The following is a 22049-nucleotide window of genomic DNA, read 5'->3' as shown; positions in this document are numbered from 1 at the left end:
GCAAGGTACCCTTTAGGAATGCCTGTCCTCTTATGGAAAGCCTGATTGATGTACTCCTCATCAAAGACAGGTTCCTGCAGTGGCCTCCTGATTCCATTTGACTCTCATAGTGGCACTAGAAAGTAGGTAGTTAGATGCCTATCTTGCAGATAAAATTGAAAAGGTAAAGACAATTGGGGAGAGAAAAAAATACATGGTGCCTCTGAGTCCAATCAGGCATAAGTTCCTGATCTCTTTAAATCTAGAAAATGTGAGTAGATATTGTAGGTCACTCTACATTGTTACAATGAAAACATTTACCTAGCACCAAAATAACTTTTCTAGGTAATTCTTCACCTTCATCAATAATCCATTTTTAAAAAAGAAATTCCATTTATATCTTCATATTATATTTTAAAGACTACTTGGGCTTGCGTTACATAATCATTGTCACCTTTATTTAAGCACCTTATTTTATGTTTGTGAGTGGCAAATGTGACTGCCAATGACCTTTGTGGCCAGGAATGTCACCTTTTCTATTAAAAGCTGATGGATTATTTTTTACCTTCCTAACTAAAGCCATATGATTGTGATTCCATGTATTAAAAATTTGGCCACAGTATATATGGTATTCTACTTCAGTACTACTTTGTGTTTGTTAAATATTATCTAATACCTAGAGGGCTTGGCTCCAAAATGTTCAGTAGAGAAACGAATTGTATTTTAGATTTCAAAACAAACCAATACTTGGCAGGATATGGAGAAGTCTTGTTCCTTCTTGTCCTAAAAGTGAAGACTCTAGAATCCTTGTGCTGACTCCAGCTCTACCTCTTCTCAAGGTGACCGTGGACAGCACAGCGCACACAACTCCACCCTTCAATGTCTGTCCTTAGTAGCTGAACAGAAGGCATACGCCAGCTTCTCTAATGCCCCGAGAATGAATACGCATTACGTCTTTTATGTACCACATAAACAACTTGCAGTGGCTTGACACTGCCTGAGAAAACTGCTCATTGAAATTTCATCCTGGAAAGGAAGACCCACACATCTCTTTGCTGGCCTAGTGTTTCCAGGAGATTATCATTGATTGGAAATCTTGGCCAGCTCTGAAATTGCACCTACCTTCCAACTGCTTTCCCTGCTCAAGCAACATGAGAGAAAAACCCCAGCATATATCTTATCATATTTATTTTTCTCCACACATTTTTCCTTTTTCTTGACTGGAGGACTTCCCGAGTCATTCACAAGTCTAAGTGCAGTTAAAGGTCATGATCACTAGCTCTAGTTAAAGCGATAGTCTCTGATTTTTTTTATAAGATGTCATATCTCTGAAATTGCATGGATCTGACCTGTAGTACTATGAAAAAGACAAGCCTTATGTTATCAGAAAAATGTGCTTTAAAATTCTTTTAGAAAATAGATGGTTATGCTAAAATAACATGGAGGGAGGAAGTGAGAAGAAAAATCAAATTTGCACCAGGTTTGCGGAATTTTGAAAGCAATTTAAAACTAATAGTGTACATGTGACATACCCACCTTAATTGGACAACATGGGGGTACTGAGAATATCCTTTCCAAAACCATGCCAGTAGATTGCCGTCTTGGGATAGGTGGAAAAGTCAATTTAAAAAAGACCGAACTGGTCTCCCCTTTTCACAAATGCTTCAGCACTTCCATGAGTCACTTGGACACCTCCAGTAAGTGGAGATTCTCGGAGACCACACACTTTCTGAATAAAATCATCTCTGGGAAGTATCTGCCTTCTTAGCATGTCTGCGGTGATTCATGCCTTCTCATGCTTCAGGGTGCACTTCTGAAGAAGCTGACTTGTAAAAGGCGTGCTGACCTGATCCCACAAGGTTAGAAATGTATCTCTATTTTTTTAGGCAGAAAAAATTGTGCCTTCATTAAGTTGATATTAGAACAGTGTCTCTGGTTAGGGGGGAAAAACAGTGTCTTTGATTAGAAAACTGGATTTTAAAACTTACAAAAAAAAAGCTAAGGAACATAATTAATTTGTAAAACTATGGATTGTAACCCTTGATTATTTTTCAAAATGCACTCAGCTAAATGTAATCCTTTGTTACAAATATAGGAATGGTCTTCTATTATTCACAGAATTATTATTTATTTTATATAATTCAAGGCCATCTCAAGGATGTGTGTGATAAACTCTCTGAACCGTTTGAACAAAGGAAAGGCATAATTCTTGAGGATTTGAATTTTAAGTAATCTGAAATGATAGTGGCAGTGATGGTAAATTGAGTTTTAAAAATATCTGTTAATATTGTGATGTGTTGCTTAAGGCTTTATTATGCTTTTATCTTCTATTTAAATTAATAAATTCACTGGTTTGATTCAGGCTTAGGTTTTTGGCACAGCTGATAGTTCAATGATTTCTGCTGTGTCTTCCATTTTTATAGGCAGGTCCTGTCTCATCATCAGTAACCTCACTAGAGTGGTCACCACGTTAATCTCTCATTACGTCAACCCTCCTATAGTCTGTAGTTTGCACTTGAATTCTGTTGGGGGGTCCCATTGTATCAGTGTGTGGACAATTATAAAATGATAGAATCCACCAGTAAAGTATCATGAGAATAATGTTGCTACCCTGAAATTTTTCTGAGTTACACCTCTTGGTATCAACAGATCCAAACCAACTGCTTAAAAACCTCCGGCCCTTTAAAGAGAGTCATAAAGCATCATAGAATCGAAATTTTTTTCAGACTGATTTGTCTTAGTCATATGCATTTAAATTTCTTATCAATCTTTTCCTGGCTTGGGTCATATTGTACTTTAGCTTTGAAAAATATTTTGCTACCTATATTTTCAGTTACTGAAAGCTTCTTGGTTACTTTCAAGTTCTGATCATTGTGAGTGATTCTGTTATTAACATCCTTGTGCAAGTTTTGGGTGGACATTAGAGTTCAGTTTCCTATATGAACAGGACAGTGTTAGAAGGTCGAAAGGTAGATCTATGCCTCATTCCTGATTAGATGGGAAAACATTGAATCAATCTCTCACCATGCAGAGCAAAGGTAAGGTTTTTATAGTTATACCCTACTGTCTTAATTAAGGATTCCTGTTGCTGCAAAGGAATAACATGGTCATGGCAATTCTTATAAAGGAAAACATTTAATTGGGTGACTTATAGTTTCAGAGGTTTGTTCCATTATCATCATGGCAGCACATGGCGGCATGCAGTAGACATGTTGCTGAAGAAGGAACTAAGAGTAGAGAAGGAGCTGTATCTTATTCCCTCAGGAAACAGGGAGGATCTGAGGCACTGGGTGTGGCTTCAGCATATATAAGACCTCAAAGCCTGTCCCCACTGTGGCACACGTCTCCAACAAAGTCACACTTCCTGATAGTGCCATTTATCATAAGTTTATGTGGGCCAATTACATTCAAGCTCCCACACCTACTTCATTAGGAGTTTTGTTTGTTTTTTGGCTACTTGCTAGTTTGTTTTTACTGGTAGGTACTGAATCTTATGTGCTATTGTTGTTTTTATTGACTTTTTTCCCTTTGTGTATTTTAGAAGTGTGTGGTTGGTGGTGTTTTGTTTGTTTGTCTTTTTTAGTCTGTCAGCTTCCTGCATTACACGAATTGATTTTGGGGATTGAAATAGGCTTACATTTCTAGGATAAATCCGAATGATTTCATTACTATTCATTGGCTAGCACGAAAAAAAAGTGGTCTGTAGAATTTTGCTTATACTCATTTATCTACTTTTCATACTACAATAATACTGACCCTCAAAATGAACTAGGCACTGTTGTCTCTGATATCTTATCCAGAAATGCAAATGTTGAAAATATTTTTTCTTAGATATTTGATGAAAATTCTCAGTGAGCTAAGGTAGCCATGATGCTTTCTGATTCTCAAGAGTATTGATTATTAATCTGATTTTTAAAATACATACATGTCTGTTTCTTCTCATATGAGTTTTGTTCAATTGTGTCTTTTTAATTGTTCTATTGCATAAAGGTTAAGATGTCCATGGACAAAGTTCTTCATGGTATTAGAATGTTTCAGTAAATCTGTGACAAGTTTTTCAGACATGTATGTTTATATGTTCTTTGTTTCAAAGATATTGTAGAGGATAAAATAAAAGGGTTTTAATTTCAATGCAATAGAAGATATATTAAGAAAAGAGGTATTTTGGAAATGTTCATCATTATTTTAGAACTATGCTTCTTAGAAGTCAGAGAAATGAGTACAAATATTTGTATACTAGTATTCAAATCATAAATAAAGATTGTAATTTTCTTTTGAACACAAAGAAGTATGTTATATCTATATGTTATATCTGATTAAATATTGATGTGAATTTCCTGGAGATGCTCAGTATGCATTATCTCATCAGAATCTTAAGAACAACCTATAGTTAAAAAGATTCTTGGGCTGGGTGGTGATGGCATAAGCCTTTAATCCCAGCACTTGGGAGGCAGAGGCAGTCAGATCTCTGTAAGTTTGAGATCAACCTGGTCTACAAGAGCTAGTTCCAAGATATCCAGGGCTGTTATACAGAGAAACCCTGTCTCAATAATAATAATAATAATAATAATAATAACAATATAATAATCTTGGCCCAGTTGTTGAAAAACTTTAGTTTCCTCAGCCTAAATTTTGTCACTTTTCATATGTAATTACATATCTCACAGTAAGTTCCTTTGAAAACTATTTTTAAAACTGTAAAGTTGCATAATTCTCATTCCAGTGGATGAAAACATTGTATCTTCTATGCATTTCTCCCATACATCACACCTGACCTGAAAGAAATCTACCATGGGACTAAGAGGACCTTCTGCATGGAGATTGAACAACCTAAGAAGACATCAGTAGCAAGCGCAAAGTTCCTTGTATCAACTTGACTTGCTTCTGCCTTCCACAAGTGTCTCTGCATTCACTTTAATAGGCCTTTCTGTGTAGGTTATTATGTATCAGGTATGAGTCTCTCCAGTCATGTGACCTGACACAAGACAGGACACAAACTGTCTAGAAAGGACATCTTCTTTCTGTTAAATATCACAATGACAGTTTCCTGGGTCTTGGGAGAGCACTGGGAAGGCCATGTGTATTCTGTGCTTCTAATTCAAAGACAATGTGAGAAGGCAGGGCTGGCATTTAAATATAGAGAAGAGAAATTTCTCCTGGAACTCACCCAGAGCCCCTCAGAGCCATTCTGCAGAGCTCACTCTGGAAGCATGTTCCACTTCTCAGAAGACTGAATTGTGTATAAAGACATGAACTAAACTTCAACCTATACAAGATTGTTTTTTAACTTGGAAACTTCAAATATCAAGAGCAACTAATTGTTTGAATCAACCAAAATAATTGTAGTTTGTTGAGGGAACTCCTTCAGTAAATAAACTTTAAGATATCAGCCCACTTTGGGCATGGTCTCCTGTAGTATAAATGTGGACTAAAAGCATGCATGGGCTTCTTGGCTGCTGGATTCAGTTTCAGTTTCCAGAGCACACAGAGGCTGCAAATTGCTACTCTTTCTGTTAGTTTATCCACAGATAAATAAACCTTTATACTCCATAAATGTTTTTCTTCATTCCGGGCTATTGTTAAACTCTTTTGTATGCCAAAAGTAGTTTCTGTTCTTGCCCTGAATTTAAATAAAAAATTACATATTGCCTGGCAGTGGTGGTGCACACCTTTAATCCCAGCACTTGGGAGGCAGAGGCAGGCTAATCTCTGTGAATTTGAGACAAGCCTGGTCTACAAGAGCTAGTCCAGGACAGGCTTTAAAACTACAGAGAAATCTTGTCTCAAAAAACCAAAAATAAAAAAAAAAATACATATTAATTATTTATTGCCAGCATGGTTTGACCAAAGTACACAATTCCAGAGAAGTGATAGCAATTAACCCACATGCCTTTAGTGATTAAGTGAAATTATATGATAGTATAAAATAGGGAGAAAAATAGAGAAAGGAAAATCCAGAAACTTATGAAGGAAACAACGTAAATATTCCTTAATTCCATTGTTATAAAATCGTCAATGACAAGGGAAAAGTATCCTTTGTTTTAAGGCAGTTTTAAAGCATAATGGAATGGAAATCGTGACCAGGTACCTTCTTCAGTTTTGAGAAGTCAATCAAAAGTAGAAGCATAGTTATTACAGATAGAAGTAAAGGTAAAAATAAGAATTAAAATGAAAGTCATTCCACGTATATTATTTATAACTACAGTAAGTTATAAAAGATGCAAATACTTCACATTAAAAAATTCTAAATAAGTAATTTTGCTATGACTATTCTAGTCTTTAATTACCCAACATAAGCCCTTGATCTTTAATTTGATTGACATTTTCAGCTGTATAAGAAGAATCATTCAGATTTCTCTTTTTCAGATTTGAAAAGTAGAGGAAACAGATGCTGTTCCTTTTATTGTTTATTGTATATGCCCTGTTGAGTTTGTTAACATTGATGCAACCTATCTACAATCATACAGAATGGAATGACTGTCTTCTCAGCCATCTTTCCCCTACCTGAAACTCATGAATATTCAGGCAAAGCATATAAATCGGTTTGCATATCTAGTGCAAACCTGCCCAGTAAGGTCACTGTTCACTGTCTTTACTTTACACTGTTTATTCCTCCAGGTTGAGAACTGGTGTTAAATTGGGTTAAGCAGGCTTGGTTTTTGACAAATGCATTTTCTTATTTTTGTTCTAAGGTCACTTTGTAGTTGTCAAAAGCACCTCATAATGACTTTTGAGAGGACCCTGCGGCTCAGGCAAGGACGCTGGTACTCAAGTTAACAGGAAAAGAAAAACGCCAGTTGCTCTGTTAATTAGAAATATTAAGAGAAGCTAAATTAAATCCTGCTGTTTCCTCACTCCCGTTCAAAGAGACATGGGTGAACTGAAGCATCTCAAATGTTTCCTTTCATATAATCCCCAGCCCCTGTCCCCAGGTTGTCTTCCTCCTGTGCCTCACCTGCCGTGTAGGTAGGTGATCTATGAGTCAGACTGATACCCGCTCAGGGAAAGCAGGTGTGAAATACGATGGGGAAATTTTTCTCATGTGCACAGAGACAGTCATCCCAGATCTAATTTCAGCATAAAATTAAAAGCGTTTTTAACTAAGAAAACGCAACACCTATTTACAGAAATACCTGAGTATTACTTGATTGTGCCAGGAGACTACTTTCTATTTCTACTAAGTGAATTGAAAATTGAAAATGTGTAAACTTTTTTAAATTCCTTAAAAGATTATCAAATTTTGTTTGACACTAGAGATGACAGGCAACGTGATTAATTGCCACTCATAATTGCAATTTCATTCCACTGCTTATTGCTTGTCAGTATCAATTAATAGCTCAACAAAAACCTCATTCATTCCAGAATATTAAAGAAGGATGTCTTGTGGGAATTGTGCTAAACTAGCACTTTCAATTAGATTCTGAGTTTTATAGGGTACTGAATAATAGTTTATGAGTTTATAATAGTAAGTACCAGTGAGTTATTGTTAAAATATAATTACTATAATTATGCATGTTTATCTTGAGAATTGTAATTGGTATTGTCTTCATGTTTAAAAATAGTCTATTGTATTTAATTGTTCACATAATGTATAGGTTCTGAAGTTTATTATAACAGGGAATCAGGTACAAAATAACATATTAGAGTAATCTATCTGAAGAGTACAGAACATACTTATTGGCTTATGGTAGTGGGGACTATGGGAATATAAAAAGTAGACAACCCAGGAAGGTTTGTTTGAAACATAATCCCCTGTGCATAATCTGAACTCCATGCTCCAGTATTCTTTTCCTATTGGATGTATAATTCACTATATGAAATATAGCAAAACAGCAATATATAAAATAAAATGGAATGCAATACAACTTCCTAGGTGTGGAGACTGGAATTCAAACTTTAGTATGATTCCAGAATCATTACATTTGTTTCCAGAATTACTTCTTGCTGATATAATTTACTTTCTGTCAGTCCCAAAAAGATGACAAAGTATATATACATTTCAAGGTAAATGCCATAAAGCTTTAGTTTTATAATTTAGTAATAGTTCATAAGGAGAGAAATCTAGAAGGTCATTTTAACATTTGAATAACACTTTCAAAAAAACTAGTCAGGAATCCATTCATCCAATCCAAAATTTAAAATTCAAAGGAAACTCTGATTAAAATTATTAATCCCAAATGATCAGAATAAATTGAAACCTACTGAACCACAGTCCAATTCTTACTTATTAGTGTTGTGGCTGCAGCTTACAAGAAGAAAAATACAAGCACTTTGATCAAATTAAATGAGTGTTGAAAGAAGTTCTGATTATTTGGGGAACTTGAAGGTCACCCAGTGGACTCAGTGGATTATGGAGGAGTTGTATAACTCATTCGGAAAAGGACATAGATCCATTAAGCCACAAACTACAACCTTCCTTTACCTAGTCTGCTGCTTTCACCCAGTGCCAAACAAAATTTTCTCATAATTTGGCACCATGGGCTCAAATTTTACCATGCCTTGCTCCCTTATCTTCAGGAAAGGGCTGGCCCTCCATGTATATCATTCAGCCATGACATATCAAGTTGCAGCAAGGCTACACAATTCTCTTATTAAGTCTGATAGAGTCAACCCAGAAGGAGGAAAGTCACAAGAGCAGGCAACAGAGTCAGAGACAGCCCCCCCCCCACACACACACACCATCCCACGCCCCTACCCATACTCCACTCCCTCTGCCAGGAGTCCCACAAAAAGCCATACAACTCTAACACATATGCAGTGGGCCCCAGGTCAGTCCTCTGCAGGTTCTCTGGTTGGCAGTTCAGTCTCTGGGAGCCCCATGAGCCCAGGTCAGTTGGCTTTGTGTTTTCTGGTGGTGTCCTTGGCACTCGGGCTCCCATAATCCTTGCTCCAGCTCTTCCACAGGCTGTGGGTCACTGCATCTGTTTCTATCAGTTTCTGGGTGAAGTCTGTTGGAGGGCAATTGGACTAGGCAACCATCTATGAGTGTAGAAGAGTATCATCAGGAATCATTTCATTGACTTTCCTTCCTTCCTTCCTTCCTTCCTTCCTTCCTTCCTTCCTTCCTTCCTTCCTTCCTTCCTTTCTTTCTTTCTTTCTTTCTTATCTAGTCCTGTCTTATATCTCTGGGCTGTCTAGCCTCTTATCGTAGTGGAATTTCTTCATGGATATAGACTTTCACTGACCACAGATACCTACTGTTGATTTCTGCCCATCATTCCAACCTATCAAGTGACTTTATAACCATCGTGGATTTTTTGCATAACTCCATGAGTCATAAAACATGACAGAAAGGTCTTCTTCATTTTCATAAAAGTCACTCACAATAATGTTTATCAGTACATGGCTGAGTACAGTACTACTGGGCATGCCAGCAGGGTCTCCTTGCCAAGGTGGAGCTGATCCACTAATCTCACACTCTGTATAAAGTGGTTCAATCAGCTTTGCATCTTTTGAACCAGATTATGACATAGCTTGCACATCTCTGTCTAGTCTATGAGCAGATCGTGGCGGATATTGTGAAATGGCTTTCCTGAAATGCATCCTTGCAAACTAACAGGGCTGGCTCCAAACAGCCTCCTACTTAGGCTTAAAGATAGGTGATCCGTAGGGCTTACTCAGTCATCTCATACGCTGGAAAATACCTGTCTCCAGAGGGTGAGCCAGTGAAACACGGTATTACGATCATTCTTACATCCAGAATTTTTGATCCAGTTATAAATTTTACATCTAGTAGATAAAAAATTTATACTGCCTTATTTAAAAAAATCATTTGCAAATGATTAAAAACATTGTACACCCGAACTAACCAGAGTCAAATTCAATACAACTTAATGAACTTATAAACATCCCTATAGATACAACTGGTATTCTAAATGGAAGCTGTAAAGCTTCTCCTTAAATTTTAAACCTTAAATAGCAAATATATTTTAATAAAAATTAAATATTATATTAAAGACAGTATAATATCTAAATATTTATAAAAAATTTACATTTTAAACATGTATTCAAAATTAGAGCTATCTCTTGGCTTTCTATGTTTTTCCCACCATGTATTATTATCTCTAGATAATCCTGTATCTTTAATACGCTCTGTAAATAAAAATCTGTACATCACACAAAAGATTATGTTATTAAGTTAGGTTATGATTATCAAACATCTCATTTAGTATGTTCTGTTAGTGCCTAGCGTTTTGACTTCAGGTAACTTTGAATGCGGTTCTGTAAAATTGTTGTTCCCCAAACCATTCATTGTAGGTGTTGGAAGAAACGTCTTTTTTCCCTCTTAATTTTAAGAATTAATATATCTAAAATTTAACTTGTAAACAATTTCTTGATCGCATAAATATTGTATACGGAGAAATGAGCCTCTACAATTAAAACAGTACATTATGAAACTTTAATTAGACTGCTCTGATTGACTTAACTAGATAATTGCTGATCTCAATTATAAATTGAAAAGGCACAAGCTAAGGAGAATTTTGGGAAAGGAGGGTTTAGTAGGCTTATTAGAATATCATCTTTTTTTTCCTGGTTCTTTGAGTGATTTTTTTTAAATAAAGTTCATGGCAGGGACAGTAATAAAAAGTTTGAGATCCAATCAATGGCTTTAGTCAGACAGTCTTCTCCTAGCTATCAGCAGTGGGAGTGGTTGGAGACAGCATCGCCATTGAGGAACAGAGCCTACTTGCACTTGATCATCTGTCCTGGCTGGATTTCCCTTCCCTAAGGTTGCATGATCGCCTTTGCAGCAATGCGACTTGCTCTAAGGTAGCTCTAAGATTGCCCATGCACTAAACATTATGAGTAAAGGGTAAAGAAGATGCCACCATCACTCCAGTCAGACCTCTGGATGCTCTGCCACCTTGCAAGATGTGTCCTTCTTTACACCAATCACACAGCTTAGGGAGGAGCGTGAGAGAAAATAAATGCATCTTGCTGTTGATATCTCCCTCCTCTCATTCTCAGCAACATCAGGCTTATCTCTCGCGCCATTTGCTGGTCCCCGGACACTGAGCATTTCATTTAAAACTTGTGACCAATTGGTTGTATAAACAACTTGTGAAAATAACTTCATGGTGTAACTTAATAACCTTAATAAGTAACAGTGAAACCACTTTATGTGCCTTAGGTTGTGTTATATTTCTGTCATGTTCTGTACCCTATCCACAGAACCAAAATATTTAAGAAAATTTTGGAACATATAATAACTTGTATGAAGGGGAAACTATTAGATTAAAAGCACCAAGCTTGATCTCTAATGTTAATAATTATTTTAAAGATTGTCTTTTTGTGCTTAAACCAGTCTATTTGTAGAAAAAAAGATGAGAACAGACTAATAATGGCATATAGATCAGTTAAAACTAAACACCCTTATTTTTATATTGGCAGTGAGCATATGTTTATAGTGATAGAACAATATGCCTCTGTGCCCTGAATCTGAAGCACATGGTGTCTTCAGCAATAGGAACTTGCTTCCTTATCTGGGATGCATCTAAGGATAATAATAACTGCTTGAATTATTTTAGGAGTCTCTTGGACAGTCCTGACCAACAATTCAAAGCATGGCTTCTCATGCTTAATGTTAAGAATTTTTTTTGGATGTCTTTTGAAAAGAGCATTGTCAGCACAGATGGAAATTTTTTATTTAAGCTCTCTATGTCTATTTGTATACCACCCTACCTGTATTACAGTTATTTTAGGTAGATAGTTAATAACTTGATTTCTTAATGCATTTTCAGATATCCTTACTCTGTTTGTATGTTTATCCACTTTCAGTATTTATCTCTCTCCTGCTCCTTAATTACATATTTCTGTTGTAAGGAGGCCACTTGTTCATTTTCCAGTCACCTGGCAGCTCAGATCTGAAATAATCACACAGAACTATATTATTTAAAACACTGCTTGGCTCATTAGCTCTAACTTCTTATTGGCTAAGACTTACATCCCAATTTAACCCATTTCTAGAATTCTGTGTATTGCCACGTGGCTTACTGGGTAAAGTTCCATCTGCCTCTGGCAGGGCTATATGGCGTCTCCTGACTCCATCCTCTTCTCAGCATTCAGTTTAGCTTTCCCTGCCTACCTGAGTCCTGCCCTATCAACAGGCCAAGGCAGTTTCTTTATTCACCAATGATGTTCACAGCATACAGAAGTGAATCTCACATCATACTTCCTTTTATTTCTCCCCAAGAACTACTTTTCATGACCAAAAGGTGCCATAAAAACTTTCAGAGGAACACAACCAACATTCCTACACAACAATGCCACCTATGCACAACAAAAGCCAACATGGCACAATAACCCTAAATAGTGCAGTAGTACTACACAAACTTTGGTGTTAACCAAGGGCTTTATCATTGGAATTAAGACCTACCCCACAACAAAGCCTCCATACCTGGTGCTGGAAACACACTCTACTACCCAGAGCTAGTGAAGTCATGAAACTTGGAGGAAAACTTACAAATGCCATTTTATTAAACCAGTATAATCCTTAACTACATCCTAAATATCGGTCCTGTAACCATAAAGAAGTGTAATCCTCACTCATCATCAAAGAAACTTTTCTTTGCAACAGCTGAAAACCATTACAGAAAATAGCAGTCAATCAAAATGCAGAGTTGTTTTTCCTAGTCCCAACTGGTATATCTACACAATTACTACTGCGCCTAAGGATAAATGATCTTGCAGAAGAAGGGGCAGAAAGAATGTAAAAGCCAGAAGGACAGGAAGTTTGTTGTGAGATTCTACCTCCTAGAAATGACAGAAGCTGTAGCTATAATGTCTCATTAACATGATTCTATAAACATAAGCTGAGAAAGGGATGCATCAATAGAAATGACAGTGTTCACAGGAGAAAGCCCAGGAGACCACAACCTACACAAAGACTTTCAGGCAATTAAGGAATGATTAGGGTAGGATAAAGAGTCTTCCTTAAAGCACAACAATAAGTTATTCAGTACCTAATAGCCCTGAAAGCATTATTCGGACTGAACAGGTTGTACCTATTTAGGGGTGTGTGTGTGTGTGTGTGTAACAATTAATTAAAAATAGGTTATAAAGTAACAGTTAATTTTTAGAGGTTATAAATTTGAAAGAGAACAAGAAATGGTATGTGGGAGTTTGTAGGGAAGATAGGGAAGAGGAAAATGATATAATTAATTTAAACAAATAAAATTATTTTTAAAAAGTGAAGAGGCTTTCAGGTTGGAAAGATAGTTCATTCTGTAAAGTACCCAAGGAAGGCAGGCCTGAATTCAAGTCATAAAGCTAACACAAAAAACAGACAGCATACTGGTTTGTTCTTCTAATCCCAACCACGAGGAGAGGAGACAGGTAGAACCCTGAGGATCATTGGCCTCTTGCCCTCACTTAATATGGGAATTTCAGATCCCAGTGAGAGACTCTTTCTCAGAACACAAGGTAGACAGCTTCTGTGAATTCACATCTGTGGTTAACTAGTTAATCCCTAGCCTCTAAACACATGTAGATAGATGTGGACACATGGCATGCACACACACACACACACACACACAAACACACAATAATATGCTTTCATGGAATTCCAGTTAATCAATACATATGCACTGATTGATCATTTAAATCATGCTACATGTTTACTTTTATTATATATATGCTTCTCTTCCTGATTCATATCCCTTCTTAAGGCTCAATCATGTTTCCAATTTGTCTCTAACATGTTGGTTTTCTTCTTTTTTTTTTTTTTGGTACGAAATGTGACTTCAGGGATTACAAACATTCAAGTTAATTTCCCACAGGCCACGTAATGTTTTGGAAGAGATATCAAGTAGCATGCTAAGGTTACTTCATTTAAGGACATTCTTAATTAGTGAAATTAACTGAGCTTCCCCATAGTAATTTGCTGAAAAATATTAAGAGAAGTCAAGTAAGATGTTTCCTGGTGAACACACAGAAACCCTGTCCCTTGAACCCTATTATACACTTAACTAGTCAAATCGTCCTTGAAAAAAATTATTGTATTAGAACTCTGAATAAATGAAGCAATGAAAACTGATCTTCTCTGGGTGATTCTATTCCGATGTATATTACTATCCACCATAAATGATGAGCAAGATGCATGAGTATTTTTTTCCATTATTAGTGTTTATTATGATATAAACAAATGTGTATCACTGCTATATGACTATTTCTATGCCTAAAAAAAGTCACACATCAAGTCCTATAAGGGGCAACTCAGCTGTCACCTTTCCTACATCCTCTGTTAGTAGAACAAATCGAGACATTTCAATGAAATAGAAAATTTATTTCAAAGTCACAGCTGTCAAAACTGTGAGTTAAAACTTCTAACACTCTGCAAGAATAACCCAAAATGCAGTGGTGCTAGCAGGCTGTCTTAAGGTTGTATATCACTCAGCTCCTCATCACAGGCATTAGCACCACATGTCCAGTAAGAAACTGAATCTTCAATTGCTCCAAGAACCATGACTAAAAAATAAAAAATACATTAGGTTAAGATTTTTCCTATTTGAATCATTACATTCTATCTAAATTTCTTGGTAATTTTTCTCTATGTGTACATATACATACACACACATATATTCCCGTGTTTGCACAGACATGTACACATGCATGTGGTATTTTCTTCTCTTGCTCTTTGGCATACACTTCGAGTCAGGGTCTCTCACTAGACTTGGAACTTCCTGATTCAGCTAGACTGGCCAGTGAGCAGGTGCCGGGAATCTTCAGGTTCTGTGTTCCCAGTTCTGGTGCACACGCACCCTGTGCAGTGATGCTGTTTCCCTGAACTCTAGGTATTCAAATGGGGTACTTTACTACTGAGCCTATATGTAGCCCCATTCCTTGAGGCTTTCCAGCAGAAAAATGATCCACCTTTGGAAATTAAGTACAGATATTATCAGCCTCTGATATATGCATTTTCTCCACAGAACAGGGCAACTGAAATCAGGTACTGCAATGGCGCTTCTCTTAAAGATCCTTGCAGTTGTCTTAATGGATGTGGAGAAACAAGAATAGCCTGGGTGCGAATGCAAGTGTGCTTGTGGGCTCTGACATCATCGTGGCTCTTATCTAAACCTATTCCAGGGGAAACTCAGATGTTGAAAGTCAGCTGTGCCCCGTATGGGATGTCAGCAAGTACTGAGTTTGGTGGGGACATTTGGAGGGCAAATATTCTCCTTTCTCTTTGCAAAATTCTGACATCCAATTTAGAGATAGTTATGTATAATAGAAAACCTAATAATATGGTGGGAGGCATTTCCTTTCAGCCACAAAAGAGGACCTTACAAAGAGAACAGATGGCGAGGAGCCTGCAGTAATAGGCCAAAGCACTGAAGAATCTTTGACAGAGTTTGCCTGCAGATAGAATGGCAGTGGCGGGGCTCAGATCTGCTTCTATGTTGCTCAATTGCTCATTGACTTACTCAGCCTACTAATAGGTGTTCAGAGACTCAATTTGCTTCGCCCTTCTCTGCTAATGCTATATGTCCTACACTTGTTTTGTTTAACCACATCACTTCTAAGTTGCCTTCTGAACACCTTTACAATCCTTCTTTTTTAAGTGAAATTTGATAAAGAGAAAATATCACTCCTAACAGTTATTATGTTCTTGTTCAGGTTTTTCTAACCAGAGCAGTAAGAGAAAGGAAATGCTTCTCAGCCCAGAGGGGGCATCAGAACCCATTGTTGAATATGTAGGGCTTGTGGGTTTTGTTTTTGTTGTTTCTTTGTTTTGTTTTGTTTGTTTTGTTGTTTGGTTTTGTTTTAGACATGGTTATTCTGTACTACAGGCTGGCCAAGAAATTGCTATGTAGCATAGGTTGGCCTCAAACTCATAGCATCCCTCTGTCTCAGCTTCCCAGGTGCTGCAGTTGCCTCCTCTTATTTCTGACACCCTCCTTTGTTCCCACAATTCCTTTATCTTAGAGATATGGACAAGTTAATCTTTCCAAAATGTTTTTTGGTGGACCCACTATTCAGTAAGGCTTGCTTGCTCCTGGGCTAAGAACATTTTTTTCATATTTCAAAAATGTGAAAAGGAGCATGTATATTTGCATAAGCCTTTGATCCTAGCTCTGGGGAGCCAGAGGTAAGGGAATCTCTACAAGTACAACACCAGTATTATCTGTAGAGTGAGTTTCAGGATAATCAGAGCTGCATGGTGGGACACTGTCTCAAAAACAAAACAAGAACGGATAGAGAGAGGGAGGGAGGGAGGAAGGGAGGGAAGAAGGAAGGAAAGAAAGGATTATGCATACTTCTTTAGTTGGCCAGAGCAGCAGTGCAGTAGAAACAAGTATTTTAACTGAGTTACATAGTATTTTTTAATACATCAGGTTTGTGCTTCCTTCATCTCTTCCTTTCACTCCTGAGAATAATATCATCTTATTTTTTGTTCGTCTGCTTCCTAACCTTCATAAAAACAGAAGGTTAGAACAGCCAATTCCTGCGTGGAAAGTAGAGGCCAGTTTTGTTTTTGTTTTTTTTTTTGTGTGTGTGTGGGGGGGTGGTTGTTTTGTTTGTTTGTTTGAATTGACTAATTAGATTAATGATTTCAAATACTAATCATTTTATGTTATCTTTATAAAACACAGTACTGAATAAAAATACTGAAGTTCCTCAACACTTTATTGCATTCCTGATGGTCAGATTAATACTATGACCAACTAAAAATAGACCCATGCAAAGGCATTTTTAAAAACATGGCTGTGTTTCTACTTAAATCCAATACATTTCTAAAGGAAACAGGATTAGAAACCTATTTTATAGGCTGTTGCCATTGCTCTTGATTTAGTATACCAGAATTTGATGGTTAGACCCTATTGCTGAATATGCCAAATACGTTGATCATAGGACATGGGAAAATCAAGTTGGCAATGGTGGAGAAGCTATATCCCCTCTGTTGACTTCCTTTCTATAACTGGGCATTTATCTGTATTATTATCCTTTGTTTACTTAGTCTTAGAAATGAAGCTATTCTATACTCCTCCCTTTTATTATGTGATTTTCCAATCTTGGAGCTGTGAATAATGAGTTAAAGACCCTGCAAGAAACTGTATCTAACTTCAAAATTAGGGGAAGGATCATCTATCCTTCCTACTAACCACTCTTTAGACATGCAGACTATAACTAACTATGTTGACTTATTTCTTGATAGATTATTTTGTTCTATAATTTTTATTGCTCATCAGTTCCTTCAGCTTCATTTAAACACATTAAATTTATTCTCAATGTGAATCATGAGATATTAAGTGTTTACATCCAATATCTACATTTAGAGGGTCTACCTATTATCCCTAATGAAGCAAGAATGGAGGTCATGGGAACTTGCTGCTCATGCTGATGCCATGATGACTAGGAAGGGAAGTTTCTTTCAAGTTAGAGAATAGATCTATGAAGACATTGATAGACGTTTCCTATACTCTCTATTATACATCTGATGGCAACTATGATGTGGGGAATGATAATGAACTCAAGTCTCTACTATAAGGTGTAGTAGCCTCTTCTATTCACCCTACCCACAGCTCAAGGAGAGAAATATTAGATTCTATTTATTGAAAAGTATTACTTATGATAAAATATTTTTCAAAAATATGACATTCCAACCGCATAGATGCTACAGGTTTTCATTGTTAGCCCTCATCAGCATTGACTGGGCATTAACATTGCAGTTAATTTGAGAGCCTATCCTAGTTCAAAATGTGCTCAAAAAAGAGTACAGTGTAAGTGATTAATCTTAATATTCTGTTTTATGTGCATCAGAGGGGCACATACTCTGTTAACAGATATTATGTCTTATAATTGTGGATCTAAGTTACAAATAGTCACTAGCTCTTCAATTGACTATTTATTTGGCAAAATATAATTAATTGGCTATTAATTTGATCAATAATTTGTAATAATTTTCTTATATTCCTTCTAGGATTTTGTCTTTCTTTTTAAAATGCTTTTATGAATTCCCTAATATCATAAAGTAATATATGTTTTGAGCTTTGTCACACCCCTTAATTCCTCCCCCAACACTTCCCAGATCCACAACCATCTCCCTACTGCCCCAATTTTGTGTCATCTTATTTCTTGAATATTCCACTGAGCCCAAATTGTGGTGCCTATATGATTCTGGTCATGGAACTGACTGTCCACTGGAGTCTGTATGACCCTTAAGCATAACTGAATTATCCTCCATCAGAAACAGTCAACTGCAGTAACTTCTCTGCTCCCTTTCTACCTTTTGGCTGGAGTGTTGATTGGCTTGGTCTTGTGCAGGCATTGTGCCAACAGTCCCAATCACTGTGAGTTCATGAGTGTGTCCAGTTAAACTCGTTCTCATTAAGTTCTGTTGGTCTTGGGGAAGTATATGCTTATAAAATACTATGCTTCCACATAGCTTTTTCAAATATCTATTAAATTATACCTCTCTTTACCCTCTGCTCTTCCCTTCCTTCCTACTCCTCTCCCCACAGAGAACTCCCTCTCCATTATTCACTGGAAAGAACCCCCACCTTTGGCACAACTGAAATAGACTAAACTTTTCTCTTGTCTCTGTTCTATTTCTTTAAACCATGTCTTCAAAAAAAAATTATCTGTACACAACTAGATCTCGTATAGTTCTTATGAATGCGTCATTTTCTGATTCTAGCCATGCAAACCTCCTGTGATTTTCATGCAATAATATGGAGTAAAAATCATGACTAGCAAATCATGGCAGTGAACTGTGTCGCACACCCAGCACACTCTCCAGTCATCCAGAACATTAATTTCAGGAACACAGAGACTTAAAAAAAAAGTATGGCAATGTGGCTTGCAAATTCTTTACAGTACCTCATTCCAAATATTTCCATAAGTTAGCTACTCTTCATATTTATGTATTGAAATTTGCATGGGCCTGACTATTAGAGTGTTCAGGAAGCCTTTACTAGGACTGCATTCTGTTTGTGTCTTGCTCGTGTCTGTCTGGGTAAACAGGCACTTTCCTCTATACGTGTGTGTCTCCCTGATGGCATAATGCTCTTTTTCTGCCACAGGTTATCAGCAGCCTGCAGAGTGACGGCACTGAGCTAGAGGGATTGCTCTCTGATGAGCCACTTTACAACGAAAGGCATAGCAAGCCCATGATGGTTGGTCAGTCTCCCAGATTATAGAAACTGACTCGCTCGTTAGTGATTAAAACACCAGCTGGTAATGTCTTAGCGTCAGTTGACCAGTTTTATTATCATGGAATCTGGCCGGACTTTTTGTCTTTTCTCCAGCATGGGGATTTCATTCTCCCCAAACTTACCCTCAAGTGAAGAAAAAAAAAAATCAAATGATGCTGCTGAAAAGAGTATTGTTGCCCACCTTGCTTTTCCAGATGTGGCAAACTGCTCGTTTCGCTCTAGTAATAAGCATGCAGCAGGCTTTGGGGTTGGTGCCCCCGTGGCATTGGCAGTGCATTTGCATTACACCTAGAGGAACTAGAAAATGATGCACTTACTCTAAAACCATGCTGAAAGCCTTCAATCGCTTCTACATATAAAGTAGAACAGAATGCAGATGGAAGACAATGATTTTATCTCTACATTTAGGAGTTCATTTAGATAAACTGTTTGGCTTTGCGATTTCTCTATTTACTATATATATATATATATATTTCCTAAGACATTGTTTAGGTTCTGGCTCAGAATCCATGGTTCACTATGGGCATAGAAAGGATTTTAAGAGAGGTATATTAAGAAATGGAGATAAAATAGCCAAGTATGCATTTTTTTAAATATGAAATTAAGCTAATTGAAAATGTCTTAACACAATCCCGGTTCTATGCAAACTGAAGCAGAGTTCAAGGCCATATTCAAAACTGTCAAAGAATTCACTTTATTAACTGAACAAGTAATTTGGACAGGCACTTCACCAAGAAGGCTCTCCAGATGCCCTTGAGGGAAGATGCTCATTATCTTAGCTTCCACTAGTGTTCAGAGATTTTCTAATTAAATACAAATATAATAGTTGCATACCCAGCATGATGGCTAGCCTTTGTGTGTACACTTAGAAAAACTGTTGACCAAGTCTACCTACTAGAAATAAATATATGTGCCCCAAAAGAGATCTCCAAGACATTTACAACCATGTATATACTAAAAATTCCATAAAACTTTAAATATTCGTTTATTGTATAGTAAGTACATTTTAATATCAAATTCAGATTTTTATATAAATGTTATAGAAGAGTATATAATGATGAAAAACACAGGGTGATATTGCAAATACATTGTTATACAAGCTAAGAAGTTGTAACGAGTGCCAAAGAATGCACACAGTGAATGGCTGTTTTGCAGAACACAATTTTACAGTGGTCTGAAGAAGGACGCTTAAAAGAAATCCCACACTAGCTCAGAATTGAGAATTAAAGAGGGTTATATACTTTGGCGTAGACTCACAAATCACAATCCTCTGCTGGAACAGAGAACAGCAACTGAATCCCGCAGCTGGGAAAAGAGGCAAGACACGTGCTTTACATCAGCATAAATAGTATAAGAGGCCACAGTAACTTAAAGGCTACTGGCTGTAGGAATTCCTGCAGCAGTGGGCATGCTTGAGAAAGATCATATCTATGCCAGCAGGATGTATGTTCCTGGCCAGTGTTCTTTTTCTTGGAATGGCTTGTGTTCAGATCTAGACATACTCACTACTAAACAACAATGAGGCTATGTACTTTTCTTCTGTGTTTTTATTATGTTTAACTTTTTAAAGATTACTTTGCAAGCATTTTCCAATTTCTAGGAGACACTTTGTTTTGAGTAAAATCCTTTAATCCTTTCTTATTCCAGTAGGCAGTGAAGAGCAAAACACAGAAGGTCTTTAGGGGGCATTCAGCACAAAACAAAACAAAACAAATGTCATGTATTCACAGATGTCCTCAACTATACCATCAAACTTGATCAAAATAAAGAACTGGGTAATAGCAGTAACATATTAATCAAGACATTACATAGTAATCACACTAGGGTATTAGTGTTTTCAAGATGAGTAAGGAGCACAGGGCTCTTTGTATATTATTCTACTTGTATGTTTGGAATTTAACACAGCATATAATTACATAAATAAAATTAAAATTTAAAAGGGTGATAGCAATAAAGCAGTGTCACAAATGGGTTTGTCTTCCTAAAAGGACCCATAGAAAAGAATACACTGCACTACCTTTTGGTGAAAAGCTTGGTTTTGCATTGCCTAAATTATAGTTAGGCATCTTGTACCCTTATCTTCTTTTTTTGAAATGTATGTTTAGAGAAGTACCTCTCTCTCTCTCTCTCTCTCTCTCTCTCTCTCTCTCTCTCTCTCTCTCTCTCTCTCTCCTCTCTCTCTCTCTCTCTTTCTCTCTCTGTGTGTGTGTGTGTGTGTGTGTGTGTGTGTGTGTGTGTGAGAGAGAGAGAGAGAGAGAGAGAGAGAGAGAGAGAATTTGTGTGCATGTGAAGTCAAGGCAAAATTGAGGTGTCACATTTCAGATGTTATCCATCTTCTTTTTTGAGAAAGGCTCTGATAGCTGAAGCTCATCAATTCATTCAGGCTGCCCGGCTAGCAAACCACTGGGATCTATCTCCCTGTGTCCCTCTCCCCAGAGGTAAAATTATGAACCACGGTCAGCGTTTTAACCTGGGTTCTTGGATTTTAGTGCTCATGATTGCTTTGCAAGCACTGTGCCATCTCCCTTTGCCTCCTACCTTCTTTAAAATAAATTGAATGGGTATTTGCATCCTCCAGGACTTATTTTCATCCTTCCTCTCTAAAATGCCTTAATTACTACTGCTGTCTCCAAACTCCAATTGTTCTATTATTTGTCACTTAATTGATCTTCATTATCTTATTGTGTACTGCTACACCAGTTATGTTTCTATAAAAGAGGCTATTATTTTCTAAAATGGCTTACTGTAAGAACTGGAACCTTCTTGTGTCTAGGAAATATTCAACACATTTTAATTTTCAATCTTTTCAGGGTACCTCCTGCTTTATTGAAAAATAGTTTCTTGTCTCATACAATATATCCTGATTACAGTTTCCTCTCCCTATAGTCCTTGATTTCTTTCCTACCTCCCTTCCTA

General features: G+C 36.9%; 1 protein-coding gene across 7 annotated transcripts in view; it reads left to right on the top strand.

The window, feature by feature from the left end:
• Positions 1-22049, top strand: part of B3galt1 (beta-1,3-galactosyltransferase 1) — a 501059-nt gene that overhangs the window by 218805 nt on the left and 260205 nt on the right. The window lies entirely within an intron of this gene.

Source organism: Microtus pennsylvanicus, chromosome 9 (genome assembly GCF_037038515.1).
Source record: "Microtus pennsylvanicus isolate mMicPen1 chromosome 9, mMicPen1.hap1, whole genome shotgun sequence".
Taxonomy (NCBI): Eukaryota; Metazoa; Chordata; class Mammalia; order Rodentia; family Cricetidae; genus Microtus; species Microtus pennsylvanicus.
This window is presented reverse-complemented; position numbering and strand designations above follow the sequence as displayed.